At 36.6% G+C, this 15,896-nt stretch overlaps 1 long non-coding RNA gene across 1 annotated transcript in view; it reads right to left on the bottom strand.

Moving 5' to 3' along the window:
- The window catches only part of LOC131838006 (uncharacterized), a 36,537-nt gene that overhangs the window by 1,819 nt on the left and 18,822 nt on the right, over nt 1-15,896 (bottom strand). The gene's annotated exons all lie outside the window — the stretch shown is intronic.

The raw sequence follows: 15,896 nt of genomic DNA, 5'->3' as shown, positions 1-15,896 counted from the left end.
CCCACTTTCATTCTGGGGAAATGGGAGGGATCAAAGTGGGTACACACAACACACAAGACTGGTTTTAGCACTTTTGGGAGGCATAAAGCTTGAGATCTGTAGCAAAGAATACAATATGTCAATGGGAGGATCAGAGAATTTTTCATTTATTGGTTTTAGTTTTCTTACCTTCACTACCTTCTGCCCCCATTAGGGTGGAAGAGTTTTAATTGTCGGGTACCAAAAACTAGGGATTGACCTTTTAAAAGGTCATGTCTAAATCTGGCCTATCTTAGAAAACTAAGTATTTAATAAATGACAAGTATCCAGGATAATTATGGAAATGCCTCCAATGCTTTTCAGACTCCAGACACCTTAATTGGTACGACAATACTTCCTTAATCTACTTTCCATCCCCTTGGACCTGAAATTCTATTCTTCTTTCATCTCCTTTCCCCTATCCTGACTTTCTTCACACATTTTGTCTTAAGACATTATTACTGTCATATCACTCTTTGATCAGAGTAGGACTTTTCACCATTTTGTGCCCTGGGTAGGCTGCTTTAGTCTAGAATGCCCCTCTCAAACTTCTTGTCTTTTTCTACTTGATCAATGCCCACTCTTTCAAGATAGAGATCAATGTACATCTCCCTTCCTGAAGTCTTCTCTGGATCCCTCAGTCAAAGGTGATTGCCAGTTCTGGCAATCCTAAAGCACTATGTTCATACTCACATCCTGGCATTTTGTACATTATATTGTAATTCATTTGTTTACTATGAGTTCCAAGAGGGTGGCAATGTGTCCTATGCACCTCTGTGTTTCCCAGCTTCTAGTACCTGGTAATACAGAGCAGTCAGTGAAGACTACTTGACTGTATAAATGGATATCTTGATTGCTGGAACAGTGTTGATGTGGAATCTCCATTAAGATACCAAGAATCAATATTTCACCATTCATCTTGGAACTAATTTCTCAGACCATTCCTCAGAAGAATTATTTTATGTGGAACTCTAAGACTTTTCTTCATTCATTCATATTTCTTTCTTTCCTTTGAAACTCTGACAAGACTAGGAGTGCTCAGGGCATACAATCTCCTCCTCCAAGAGAAATGTTTTCTTATTCCCTAATGGATGCTTTAGGCATGCTTTCTTAAGACCTATAAAATGCTCTGCTAACAGATATCAGATCCACAGTCAGCCAATCCCTCTGCCCAGTATATGTACTTGTGGCAGCCACCATTCAAGTTATCCTGTCTTTACATTTTCTTTCCCAGTCCTCATTAGTACTTGTGTGCATGGGTGTATGTGTGTGGGTTTTGTCATTTCATAGCACCATTAAATTTCTTTGAAGGTCAAAACACAAAAGATGAACCCTATCTACCATAAGTAGTTCAACCAATTCATTCATTGCTAAAAAGTTCTTTATTCCTTTTCCTCCCCTTCAAAAAGAAGACACAAAATAAACAAAAACATCACTGCTTACTTTAGTTTTAGAAATGTTTCTAGGGGTGCCTGGGTGGCTCAGTCAGTTAAGTATCTGCCTATTTTGGGTAAGGTCATGCTCTCAGGGTCATGAGATGAAGCCCCACATCAGGAACCACACTGGGCATGGAGCCTGCTTAAGAGTCTCTTTCTCTCTCCCTCTCCCTCTGCCCATGCCCCCATTCATAAATGCGCTCTCTCCCTCTCAAAAAAAGAACAAAATGTTTTGAAATATTTCTAACTTCTGGATGGTCTCTCTAACTAAGCACTGGTAAAGTGTCTAGCACTTTGGTATCCAGACAAAACAATTGCACTTCTCTTTCTTGCCAAAGAAAATGTACGTCTAGTATTAGTTTAATAGCACAAAAACACATGCACAACAATGGGCTTTTTACACACAGGCATAGACTTGAATACTATTTTAGATCTGCAATTTCATAGCTGCTTAAACAGAAGGGACAAAAACACATGAAGGGGACAAAGACATAATATTGAAATCAGACAATTAAACTTATCATTTCCCATCAAATCCTATGATTAGAGTTCATTTCAAATTTTGGCATTACTTATCAATGAAAAACTCTTTAGACTATTCTATTTATCAATTCTTGAGAAGCATATTTGTTGGATACCTCCTGTATGCCAGGTGTGCTACAGGCACTGGAATATAAAATTAAATAGGACAGTCAAAATCCCTGAGGGGTTCTCAGTTCAGTGTGAAAACTAGCCAAGGAAGGAGGCATCCATGACTCTCTAGGGACAGTTCTTTTGTCAAAGGATGCTCAGAATACCAAAGAAACAGAAAAAGTGCACTTAACTCTGCCTTCCCGATAGGTCATAGAAAATTGGGACAGTGAGGGAAGAATTTTGACTTTGTAACACAGCACAATGACTACAGAAATGTGGTTGAGACACATATACCATGGGGGGACATATTTGATCTCAATGACAGGAATAAAGTGGCTAATGGTAGCTTTTCCATCTCCCCAAGATTTTGTTCAAGTGTTACTGCTTAAGTGGGTCTGTCTATAACGACCATATTTAATTCTACAATCCTGCTCAACATCACTCCTGAACTTTCCTTAACCTGCTCCACATTTTTGTTTTATAAACCACTCTTCACTTTCTTCCATTCTATAACACTTACTTTCATATTATGTTTACTCTCTATCTTCGTTCTTCCCTTCACCCCACAGCTTGGATATAGGTTCCACAAAGAAAGGAATATATTTATATTAATATATCCCAAATACCTAGAATAGTGCATGGTGCAAGAAGGCATTCAGTAATGAACCTTAGAGATGCAGCTAACTGAAAAAGCACGAAGGGCTGGAGTTTCATTTTGAGTAAAGCTTTTAAAAATACCAGTGTTGTTCCATAGATTAACAACTACCCATTGTCACTGGAACGGAGGAATTACAAAAAAATAAAATGGTTCCATGAAGAGTATGTGTCCGTGCTTATCAAAAATAATGACAAGGACCTTCCTAGGTGGAATGTATGGCTCCTAAATTTTGCCTCACACCCTACAACCAATTTGATGCCCCATTGAGCTTGCATCTTAAAAATAGTTTACAAGTGTCCATTTTCTCCATTCCAGCCTTCACAATCCAGCTCTAGGCCATGACCACTTCTTAGGAATGCCAATGAGCAATTCATAAGTGGTCATTCTGGCTCTAACCTTGCCCACTTCTGAGCCATTTTCTAGTCTGAAGCAAGAGGAATTATTCTAAAGCCAAATATCTTCCTGCTTAAAAGCTTCAAAACATTTCCTTATGATAAAGACCGTATTTTGAGACATGGGTCATGAAAGCCGACTGTGTACATATCTTTCCAGTTCTGTGATTAGTAGCTTCATATGGGTGGCTTACCATTTGCCATTGTGAGAATATGGAAACTGACATGGAAATTGGCAAGTAATACGAATCAGAGCTTTTCTTTCCAAAAAAATGTTTTTGTTTTGTTTTGATTTTTAACAGCACACCACTGGACAAACCCCAATAACCATTTTTTAAAGATATGGCTGGATTTGATGTGTTAGATATTTTTGTTGAAGATTTTTGCATTTATGTTCATGAGGGATTTTGGTCTATAGCTTTTCTTTCCTTGTATTTTTGTTTGATCTTGCCATTAGATTAACAGTAGCCACATAAAAGAAGTTGAGAAGTGTTCCATTATTTTTCTGGTATTATCTCCTCCTAAGATGTTTGGTAAAATTTGCCAGTGAAACCATCTGGCCTAGAGTTTTCTTTCCTAGAAGGTTTTACTCACAAACTCAATTTAAAAAATAGATATAAGACTATTTGTATTTTATATTTCTTCCTGTATGAGTTTTGGCAGTTTGTGTTTTTCAAGGAATTGGTTCATTTCATCTAAGATGTGAAATTTATAGTCATAACATTGTTATTATTCTTTTAATTATTTTATTATTCTTTTATTCTTGTAGGGTATGTAGTGATTGATAGTGTTGTTCAAGTGGGCTATATTCTTGCTATTTTCTTTTTTTTTTTTATTTCTTTTCAGCATAACAGAATTCATTATTTTTGCATCACACCCAGTGCTCCAAGCAATACATGCCCTCCTTAATACCCACCACCTGGCTCCCCCAACCTCCCACCTCCAGTGCCTTCTTTTTAATTGTTTTATTAATTATTGATAAAAATATTAAAGATTCCTATAATTGAGAATTTTTCTGTCTTTTAATTCTATCAGTTTTTGCTTCGTGTATTTTAATGTTCTGCTTTTGTCATGTTCGTGTTTAAGATTGTTATGTCTTCTTAGTGACTTGACTTCTTTTTCATTGTGAAATATTCTTTTTTACCCCTAGCAACTTTGCTTCTTCTAAAGTCTACTTTGATATTAATATAGTCACTTCAACTTTCTTTTTATCAGTGTTTACGTAACATGTGTTTTCTATCATTTTACTTTTTGCCTATCTATGTTATTATATTTAAAGTGAATTTATTATAGATAGCATATAATTGTGTCTTTTTTAAAAAAATCCATCTCTGTCTTTTAACTGATTTAAATTTAATGCAATTCTTGATTTGGTCAGATTTATGTCTATTTTATTGTTTCCTGTTAGTCCCCCCTCCTTTTTTATTCTTTTTTCACCTTTCCTTTTTTAAAAATTATTTGAATACTTTTATTACTTCATTTTATTTTATTTTTTTAAACTTTATTTTATTTTTTCAGTGTTCCCAGATTCATTGTTTATGCATCACATCCAGTGCTCCATGTAATACCTGCCATCCTTAATACCCAATACCAGGCTCACCCAACTTCCCACCTTCTTCCCTCCAAAAGCCTTGGTTTGTTTCTCAGAGTCCACAGCCTCTCATGGTTCATCTCCCCCTCCGATTTCCCCCAGTTCACTTCTCTCCTCCTCCCAGTGTCCTCTGTGTTATTTCTTTATTGGTTTCATGGACATATCTCTGTATTATTTTTTAGAAATCACAATATTGACTAATAACCTTTCACAGGATGCTCAGAATTAGTTTTTTACCACTCTAAGTAAAAGCTATAAACCCTACAAAACAAATAGATATCTTTACTTTTCTCTTCCATGTCATAGTTGTCATATATATTGCATCTACTTATACTGAAAATCTCATCAGGTAATGTTATAAATTTTCCTTTCAATAGTCATGCAAAGTTTTAAAGAATTTTAAGATGAGAAAAAAGTCTTTTATGCTTATCCAGCTATTTACCATTGCTCTTATTCTACCTTCATTCCTGAAGTTTCAAGTTTTTGGTATGATTTTCCTTCAGCCTGAAGAACTTACTTTGGCAATTATTTTAGAGTAGGTCTGCTGGTGACACATTCTCACCATTTTCTTTTGTCTGAGAAAGCTTTTATTTCATTTTCATTCCTGAAAGGTATGCTAGATATTGAATTCTGGGTTGATAGTTCTTTTCTATCGTCACTTTAAAGATGTTGTTTCACTCCTTTCTAGTTTCATGGTTTCTGATGAAAATTTCAGTTATTTGAATTGTTGTTCTCCTAACCACTGTATTTTAAAGCCACTGAATTCTGAGGTGGTTTTGTAAACAACAAAAGACAACTGAAAGACCCTCAGACCCTATATTCCAATCACACTGAACTTCATCTAGTTCTTTGAAAGCCATTCATTCTCTTTTTTCTGAGGCTTTGCACATGCTCTTCCCTCTTTATAGAAACTACACTCTCATACACTTAAAAACTCTATTGTACTTTCCCAAAGGTGTCATCCTGCCTACTTGTCTTTCAGATTTCGGGAGAATGCTTCTTTCTCCAAAGGCAGCTTCCTTGACACACACCCCCCAACTCCTGCTCTGTAAGTGTAGATCAAAAACCCCTCTTACACATTCCAGTAACACAAACTGTGCTTTCTATATCATATCTCTTAAAATAAAATGAGAGAAGAATAAATGAAAGAAGATGGGATTGGGAGGGAGACAAAACATAAGTGACTCTTAATCTCGCAAAACAAACTGAGGGTTGCTGGGGGGAGGGGGTTTGGGAGAAGGGGGTGGGATTATGGACATTGGGGAGGGTGTGTGCTTTGGTGAGTGCTGTGAAGTGTGTAAACCTGGTGATTCACAGACCTGTACCCCTGGGGATAAAAATATATGTTTATAAAAAATAAAAAATATTAAAAAAAAAAGACAAGCTAAAAAAAAAAAAGAAGTCAATATGTAAAAAAAAAAAAAAAAGAAACATGTATTGATCACTCACTACATACAAGGTCTTGTTCTAAATCCTTTGCATGAATCTATGAAACAACACTGTTATTATTTCTATTTTCCTAATAAGGAAACTTATAAACAAAATGGCTAATTTGCCTACCCATATTCACAGAGTACCATCAGTTAGTGATCAAGACAGAATGTGACCCGGACAGTGGCTTCAGAGACATGTCTTTAGCCACTATTTTAAGCTGTTCCTTATTTACTGTATTGTAATATTATAATAAATTTTATACTGTTTTGTATAGCCAATAAGAGTCTAAGATTTCTAAAGAAAATGACTAGGTATCAATTGCATGGCACTGAAACACTGTATTTTATTTCTCAGGTTATGTGTGTGTGTTGACTCTATACTATGAGATTCTAGAGACCAGGGACCCTCAAATTTCATCTTTCTCACTGGGTGTGATGCATAAACAATGACTTCTGGAACACTGAAAAGAAATTTTAAAAATAAATAAAAATTTAAAAAATTTTTCATCTTTCTACCTCCAGATTCAGATGTCTAAAATATAAGATTCTCAATAAATATTTCATGACTACATGATTGTTGAGTGAAGAGAAAACATGTAGAGCAGAGAGTTAACCTGTCTTATGGATCAAAAAAATGTGCATAGGCTCTACTTAGGGAAACCAGGAACTCAACATCAATGGAATATAAATAAAGGTAAGTGCAGAAAATTAAGGACCAAGATTTCTGGAATCACTTCTCTATTAAAGGTTATAAAATTCACTAGTAATCCAAAAATAGGATTTAAAATAAGAATAAAACCATTTTGTTCTACTAAATTCTCAAATTGAAATTAATAATATACAGTTGTAATAAGGTATAGTGAAACACTAACATTATCATGTCTGTGGAGATTTAAATTGGTGTATTTGTATCAGTAGTCATTAAAAATATTTATACAATTGAGAGTCTAATTCTTTTAATGGAAAATTATTCCTAAAGAAATATAAAGGTAGAGGTACCGATGTTAGTTAAAATGAAAAAAAAATCAGAATAAACCAAAATTACATAGCCATTAAATCTTTGTTTACAAAGACATGAAAACATGTTTACTCTCTCTCTCTATATATATATATGCACACTATTATATATATATATGTATTATATATAATACATAATATAATATATAATACATTATATAATACATACATATATATATATATATATATATATAAGCTTGAAAGAAAAATTCCAAAATGTAAATACTAATTATCTCTGTATGATGGAATTATGAGTAATTTGAATTTTCATTTTTATGCCTCCCTGTATTTTTCAATTTTTCAACTCTTGGCATGCATTTTTCTTCAATCAGATGAAAACAATAAATGTTACTGAAAAAAAAAAAAAAACTGCAAACTATGTTTGCAGCTGACCACAAGGCCCATAATAAATAAACAATCTGGAGCAAGACATTTCAAGAAAACAGACATAATAACTGACAGGGTGGTGGGAAAGCATGTAAGCCAAAATCTTTATCCTTCAAAAAAGTAAAAGATTATGTTGCTAAAGACACCCTGGGAAAGCACTGCAAGCATCAAGGAACACAAGGATCCAAGAGTTGTTGGAAGGAGAACATATAGGTTTACATCTGCTTATTAAACATGTCTTGGAGAAAACTTTAAAGAAAATAAATCCCAGCTCTCCAGTGGTCTAAGTGAACTGCCAATCCATAGCCAATTCCACTTTGGACCCTTGACTTGAAGGTTCTTAGTGAGAAGGGAATTGGAAACCCCAAAAACTTAATTTGTAACCCATACTTCTTCATGTGCACTTTGCTTGGCCAGCACTATACTGAGTGCCTGCTTGGATAATAGTTTCAGGCTGTTGACCTCCCTCCCCAATGCCCTGATTATGTCTTGTCACCAGACGTTTAAGCAATGTTGCAAGAGCTCTCTCTAGCTCTCCATCATTGCTGTTGGATTGTCCTACAGGAAACTAACATGTTTTCCATACATAAAAGCCTGATGCATAAAGTCAAGATTTCTTCTTGAAACTGTACTGAAATCTGGCTATCCCATAAATATACTTCTTCACAGCTATATTGTAAGAACAATGTCTAATATTTTAGATACTCAGACAATAGACAGTTAGACCTCTTTAATTTCCCATAGTGCCAAGCCCAGTTGTGAGCAATACCCTATCCAAGTGATAGAAGATGATCAATGAATATTCATTGATTGATGGTTTTCCATTTTTCACAGATTGAGTGGCAAACACATTCATTCACTGGAGTTTCCATTCTTCCTCCAACAATCAGAGGATATCAAAAGTCATTCACACTACTTTGCTGAAATCCAGAAAGGGCCTTTTAAAGCCCCCAAGTGGTTCTACAAGCAAACACTACCAGTGCATTGGCATATAGACAAAATTCTATTTTCCATCCATTCTATAGGAAAATGCCTAAACTTCTTCGGCCCCCAATATATGAACAAAGCATGTCTCTCATTACAAGACCACATGCTCCTTGCCTACCTATCCATCCCACATGATCACTACACTTTCTTGTCTCCCAGACTCCACGTCAAATCTCACCTTTTTTTCTGCACTTTTTTTTCAGTGTTCCAGGATTCATTGTTAATATACCACACCCAGTGCTCCATGCAATATGTGCCATCCTTAATAACCACCACCAGGCTCACCCATCCTCTCACCCCCAACCCCTTTAAAAAACCTCAGTTTGCTTCTCAGAGTCCATAGTCTCTCATGGTTCATCTCCCCCTCCGATTTCCCCCAACTCACTTCTCCTCTCCATCTCCCAATGTCCTCTGTGCTATTTTTTATGCTCCACAAGTAAGTGAAACCACGTGATAATTGACTCTTTCTGCTTATTTCACTCAGCATAATCTATTCCAGTCCCAATCATATTGATGCAAAAGTTGGGTATTCATCCTTTCTATTGGCTGAATAGTATTCCATTGTATATATGGACCACATCTTCTTTACCTATTCATCTGTTAAAGGGCATCTTGGCTGTTTCCACAGTTTGGTTATTGTGGACATTGTTGCTATGACCATTGGGGTACATATGGCCTTTCTTTTCACTACATCTGTATCTTCAGGGTAAATACCCAGTAGGGCAATTGCAGGGTCATAGGGTACTTCTTTTTTTTTTTTTTTTTTTTAGGAATCTCCACACCGTTTTCCAAAGTGGCTATACCAGCTTGCATTCCCACCAACAGTATAAGAGGGTTCCTCTTTCTTTTCTTCTCCAACATTTGTTGTTTCCTGTCTTATTAATCTTTGCCTCACCTCTTTTTCTGTACTTGGTCTTAACCATGGAGTCTTAGGCTTAACCATGATAGCATTCATTCATCTTTGGGAATCAGAATTTGGTTCTTTAAAATCAAAGACTTTCATGGAATCCCTCATTACAGAATGGCAGGAACTGTATCTGTTTTGAGTATACCTGTAACTCCAGTACCCAACACAATGCCTGTATACTTGGTAGGTGCTTGGTAAATGCTTACAAATGAGAAAATCTTATCCATTAATTGAAAAGTATTTAATAATCAAAAGCTACTATGAACTCCTATTTTCTTAAGAATTTACATTTTAGAAATTACATGAACACCAACATATATTTTAAGGAAAAATAACCAGATTTGAAATAATAATAAATTTTCTCTTGGGGGGGGTTCTGGTTATTAAAATATTTAAGATAGTTTAGAGGACCTGTTATTCAGAGGTTACTAATAAAAGCTCTGAAGACAGTAAGACAGGCAATACTAAACTTAAAATGAGCACAATTTCAATTTTCTTTGATGATTCAGAAGGCACATCAAGACCAAGCAATACTCTAGGGGCAGTATTATGCATCAACTACTCTTCCCAGTAATAATTCTTAGAAGAAATATCTGATAGTTTAATGCCAGATTAAAAAGCTGTTCTTGCCTTTGGACCCCTGAGTACATGGACTCTGCCAGCCCCAAACTGAAATGAAGTATTTCTTGATTCTATTGCCTTTAGAGTTTTCCCTGCAGAGTAATTCAAAGTCTAATTGCATTTAAGGGGGTTTCAATCGGTCTCCAATACAGCCAGTTTCTACACCTATCTCCAAATTGTAAGATGTCATTGATTTAACATATTATGATTACCATTGGAGAGTAATTCCAGGCTCTACTCTTTTTTTTTTTTTTTGAAGATTTTATTTATTTATTTGAGAGAGAGAGAGAGACAGTGAGAGAGAGCCTTAGTGGGGAGGAGACTGAGAAACAGGCTCCTGGGTGGCTGAGCCACCTAGGCACCTCAGTTATGTGTGATCTTAAGAAAGTCACTTAACTTCTTTCTTATGTGGTTCTCTTATGTTTTTTATTTTAAATTCTTTCATAATTGCTATCATTATCATAATCATAATAGGAATAATTCTGGTATCTTTATCATAGTATTATTGCAAGTTATACATATTAAAAACACTTATGAGATAATAGCTGCTTAGATAGAACACAACCATTATTATTGTGATGTTTATTCTCTGCCCACCATTAAATACAACTCCCAACCAAAAAGCATTGTCTACTACCTATATGGGAACACTTATTTATTCACTCAACATACTCAGAATTTATTTTGAGTGCCTACTATGTTCCAGCCTCTGAGACAGACATCAGAAAAACAAAGGTAAAAGAGACTTGGTATCTGCTCTAAAGGAATTCACAGTCTAATGGGGGAAAACAGTCATATAGTCAGGCAGTTATAAGACAGTGTCTCACGTGTACACTCACTAACAGGGATGAGGCTTGATTGACCAGGTTCAGGGATGACTATCTTTGGAAATTACAAAAAAAGTGTTGTAAAAATTAAGAGATAAAGGGGGATGCAGGAGGAAGATGTTGAGCATTTACTGGGAAGAAGGCATTTCAGATAGAAAGAACACTTATAAATCAAAAGGCAAGAAATACCACAGATTTGTTTGGTGACTATAGAGAATTTGGGTGGTTTAGAATTTCTGGCATATAAAGTACAAGGCAAGCAGTGGTAAGAGATAAGATGGGAATGGTTGACTGGGACTAGATAACAAAGGAAATTTTAGACCACGAGCCACTGAAGGTTTTAAAACAGAGACTTAAATCACAGATGTGGTGCCTCCAACTGCATCATTGTCAGAGTTCTCTCATCTGTTAGCAGAGCTTTCAGGACAGTATAAAGTTGTACCATGGCAGTTTGCCCAAGGCAGGAAGCATAGAGGACAGCTTGCTCCTTAACAATCCCAGCAGTTAAGTCTTTTTGAGTGAATGGGGTTTGGGTCAAACATCAAAAATGGAGGAATCCAGAAATGTCCTTTTGACCAAGACTGTGTCCCTCATTTCCTAGTTAAGCCCAAAGACTAGTTAGATAAATGAGCGTATATAGGTAGTGAGTCTCTAGATCATTGAAGACTAGAAGAGACTCCTGGATTCATGCAAGTTGTGTGTAAAGGCCTGGCTAAGTCTACCCACTTCAGTTGTACTTAAAATCACAGTAGCCTCCTCTGGTTTTAGGCTGTAGTCAGTGGAAAACCAAGGGTCTGTGCTTATGACTAGCAAGGGTGTTCTGTTCATGGTGCCTCACAGGACCATGAACCATGGTTTATACCCTTGTATTCCAAGAAGTTCAACCTTCCCACAACTCAGCTAACTTTGGACATAAATGTCCCCAAATCAACAAATAAATGCTGTATTTTGGCCAAGGCAACAGCAGCTGCTTCTGAGAATATAAGGGGGTAAAGAAGGAACACAGAATGCTTTGCTGAATTCTCTTTCTACAGGAAATGGGAATAAAAAAACGAATTGAAACCACCAATTCTGGGGGTTTTATGGTTAATAACCCCTAACAAAAGATATATACATCCTCTGCTTATGTAAAGTAATATGGACAATTCAGTTCTTTTTAAAAAATATTTTATTTATTTATTTGAGAGAAAGAGACAGAGAGCACGAGAGAGAGCAAGCACAAGCAGGAAGAAAGGGCAGAGGGAGAGGGATGGGGAAACAAGCAGATATCCCACTGAGTGAGGAACACAACTCAGGGTTTGATCCCAGGATCCTGGGATCCTAGGATCCTGCACTGAAGGCAGACACTTAACCAATTGAGCCACCCAGGCAACCTATATAGAATTGAGTTCTTGATCTAGATAACGTCAGACAATTTTTTTTTAACACATTCACCTAAAATATTTGGATAATCGAGGGGAAACCTCATTTGCCATTTGAATTATCTGAAACTCTCCACTTCACTACATTGCATAGTCAGAGATCTGAATTACATTTATCCAAGAAATACTGCTTTGAGAAGAAAGCTTGACATTTGAGGGGAAGAATGGGCCTCCCTGAAGCAGTCCAAGAGTTGTTTTTTTTTTAAACAGCTTTATAAAAATCAACAGGAAAGGAAAGGGTGATATGAAATGCTTTTTAACTTTACTGTCATTCCTGAGTATGTACAGATCCACCCATATTCATTAGGTAAAAACATGCTCCTTTAAAATACTGTTTTTCTGAAAATAAATAAATCAATTTAATATAAATAAATAAATAATAAAATAAAAAAATAAAGCTACTGTTACCAGGTGCCTGGCTGGCTCAGTTGGAAGAGCCGGTGACTCCTGATCTTGGGGGTCATAGTTTGAGCCCCATGTTGGGTGCAGAGATTATTTAAACAGTTATTTATTTAAATTTATTATTTAAACAGTCCTGTTTCTCAGTGTTATGGGTTATTCATCCATCCCAACATATAATGAAAGTTTCAAAGCATCTGAAAAATCCATTATCTATAGTTGTCCAGGCACCAGGAAAGTATCATGATGGTCCAAATTATCTGGTCTTCTTGTATCTCTTCTATATATAAACTGCCTCAGTAATATACTCACTCACTCTTACTTAGACATACACAAGAGACAATGCTGTTACAATTCTTTGGAAGCTTATTAAGGATTACACTAACTTTTTGTCATTTAGAGTGTATAGGGAAGATCGGACACTCAGTAGCATCATAGTTTCCTTTGCACAAATATCATATCAAAACCATATTGAGATACTACCTTACACCAGTTAGAATGACAAAAATTAACAAGGCAAGAAACAACAAATGCTGGAGAGGATGTGGAGAAAGGGAAACCCTCTTACACTCTTGGTGGGAATGCAAGTTGGTACAGCCACTTTGGAAAACACTATAGAGATTCCTCAAAAAAAAAAAAAAATTAAAAATAGAGCTACCCTATGACCCAGCAACTGCACTACTGGGTATTTACCCCAAAGATACAGATGTAGTGAAAGGAATGACCATATGTACCCCAATGTTCATAACAGCAATGTCCACAATTGTGGGAAGAGCCAAGATGCCCTTCAACAGATGAATGGATAAAGAAGATATGGTCCATATATACAATGAAGTATTATGCCTCCATCAGAAAGGATGAATACCCAACTTTTGTATCAACATGGATGGAACTGGAGGAGATTATGCTGAGTGATATAAGTCAAGCAGAGACAGTCAATTATCATGTGATTTCACTTACTTGTGGAGCATAAGGAATAACACAGAGGACATTGGGAGATGGAGAGGAGAAGTGAGTTGGGGGAAATCAGAGGGGGAGATGAACCATGAGAGACTGTGGACTCTGAGAAACAAACTGAGAGTTTTGGAGGGTAAAGGGGTGGGAGATTCCGTGAGCCTGGTGGTGGGTATTATGGAGGACATGTATTGCATGGAGTAGTGGGTGAGGTGCATAAACAATGAATAGCTCATTATGGAAAGATGCAGAGCTCAGAGCTGAACTTCTAAGAAGTGAGTTCAGGGACCCTCTCTGTTCTAAAGAGCTGATTCATATTTTCTATATGTTAGCTTTGGCATATTTAACTATGAGAGTGTAAGCTCTGAAATCCCAAAAGAGGCCCAAATGATCACCAAGCTAATCGACAAAGCAGAGCCTGCTTTATTACATATAAGGGGATACATTCCAGGGAATTTTGCAAAACCTGAATATATGGAGTAAGAAGCTCTGGTGATTTTGAAGAGGCCAAGGGAATTAACTGAGTCTTTATTTGGGGTTATTAAAATGATACCACGTCAAAGACATAAATCACTGGGGGGAAACATTTCAAACCCAAGGTAAACCATAGCTAATGGTTCTCTGTCTGGACAGCTTGCTCTCCAGGAGATCTGGATTTACCCAAGTTCAAATGAAGACCATGGCCAGAGGCAGAACCTGAAATAGAACCCTTAATTCTCAATGTGCAGGCTATGGCTCCAAAGTCATGTTGAGGATTACAAACAAGGCTAAAACCAGCATTACAACAAAAATCTGTAAGCCCTGAGTAAAATGAAACAAGTTCACTGATATCAAATCCCATTTTGGGACATTGGCTATAGGATTTAATTAGTGGACAGTACAAGAACAAGATTATATTATGTGTGTGGCATGTGTGACACCTTCTGAGGTGTCTCTTAGGGGAATTACTGAAAAATAATTGGCAAGCCCACCTATGGGTATGGTGGAGACCATAACTTAAGATAGTCTTCAGGAGGAACCTCCACACTGTTTTCCAAAATGGTTGCACCAATTTGCCTTCCCACCAACAATGTAAGAGGGTTCCCCTTTATCCAAAATTTCTCCAACATTTGTTGTTTCTTGCCTTGTCAATTTTTGCCATTCTAACTGCTGTAAGGTATTTCAATGTGGTTTTGATTTGAATTTCCCTGAAGGCTAATGATGATGAACACTTTTCCATGTGTCTGTTAGCTATTTCTATGTCTCCTTTGGAGAAGTGTCTGCTCATGTTTTCTGCCCACTTTTTTACTTGATTATCTGTTTTTTGCATGTTGAGCTTGAGAAGTTCTTTATAGATCTTGGATATCAGCCCTTTGTATGTAGTGTCATTTGCAAATATCTTCTCCCATTCTGTGGGTTGCCTCTTTGTTTTGTTGACTGTTTTCTTTACTGTGCAGAAGCTTTTGATCTTGATGAAGTCTCAAAAGTTCATTTTCACTTTTGTTTCCCTTGTCTTTAGAGATGTGTCTTGAAAGAAGTTGCTGTGGCCGATGTTGAAGAGATTACAGCCTACATTCTCCTCTAGGATTTTGATGGATTCCTGTCTCACATTGAGGTCATTCATCCATTTAGAGTTTATCTTAGTGTATGGTGTAAGATAATGGTCAAGTTTTATTCTTCTGTATATAGCTGTCCAATTTTCCCAGCACCACTTATTGAAAAGATTGTCTTATTTCCATTGAATATTATCTTCTGCTTTGTTGAAGATTATTTGACCATAAAGTTGAGAGTCCATTTATGGGCTCTCTACTCTGTTCCATTGGTCTATGTCTGTTTTTGTGCCAGTAACCTGCTGGCACATGATGCCAGTACCATGCTGGCAACGTGATGCCCCCAGCTTTGTTTTTCTTTTTCAACATTTTCTTGGTAACTTGGGTCATTTCTGGTTCCACACAAATTTTAGGATTGTCTCTTCCAGCATTTTAAAATAATGCTTTTGATAATCAAAAATAGAGTTACCCGGGGTGCCTGGGTGGCTCAGTGAGTTAAAACCTCTGCCTTCGGCTCGGGTCATGATCCCAGGGTCCTGGGATCCAGCCCCACATTGGGCTCTCTGCTCAGCAGGGAGCCTGCTTCCCCCTCTCTCTGCCTGCCTCTCTGCCTACTTGTGGTCTCTGTCAAATAAATAAAATCTTAAAAATAAAATAGAATTACCCTATGACCTAACAATTGCACT

This window comes from Mustela lutreola, chromosome 8 (genome assembly GCF_030435805.1).
Source record: "Mustela lutreola isolate mMusLut2 chromosome 8, mMusLut2.pri, whole genome shotgun sequence".
NCBI lineage: Eukaryota > Metazoa > Chordata > Mammalia > Carnivora > Mustelidae > Mustela > Mustela lutreola.
The sequence above is the reverse complement of the archived record's forward strand: the minus strand, read 5'-3'. Positions and strand labels throughout refer to the sequence as shown.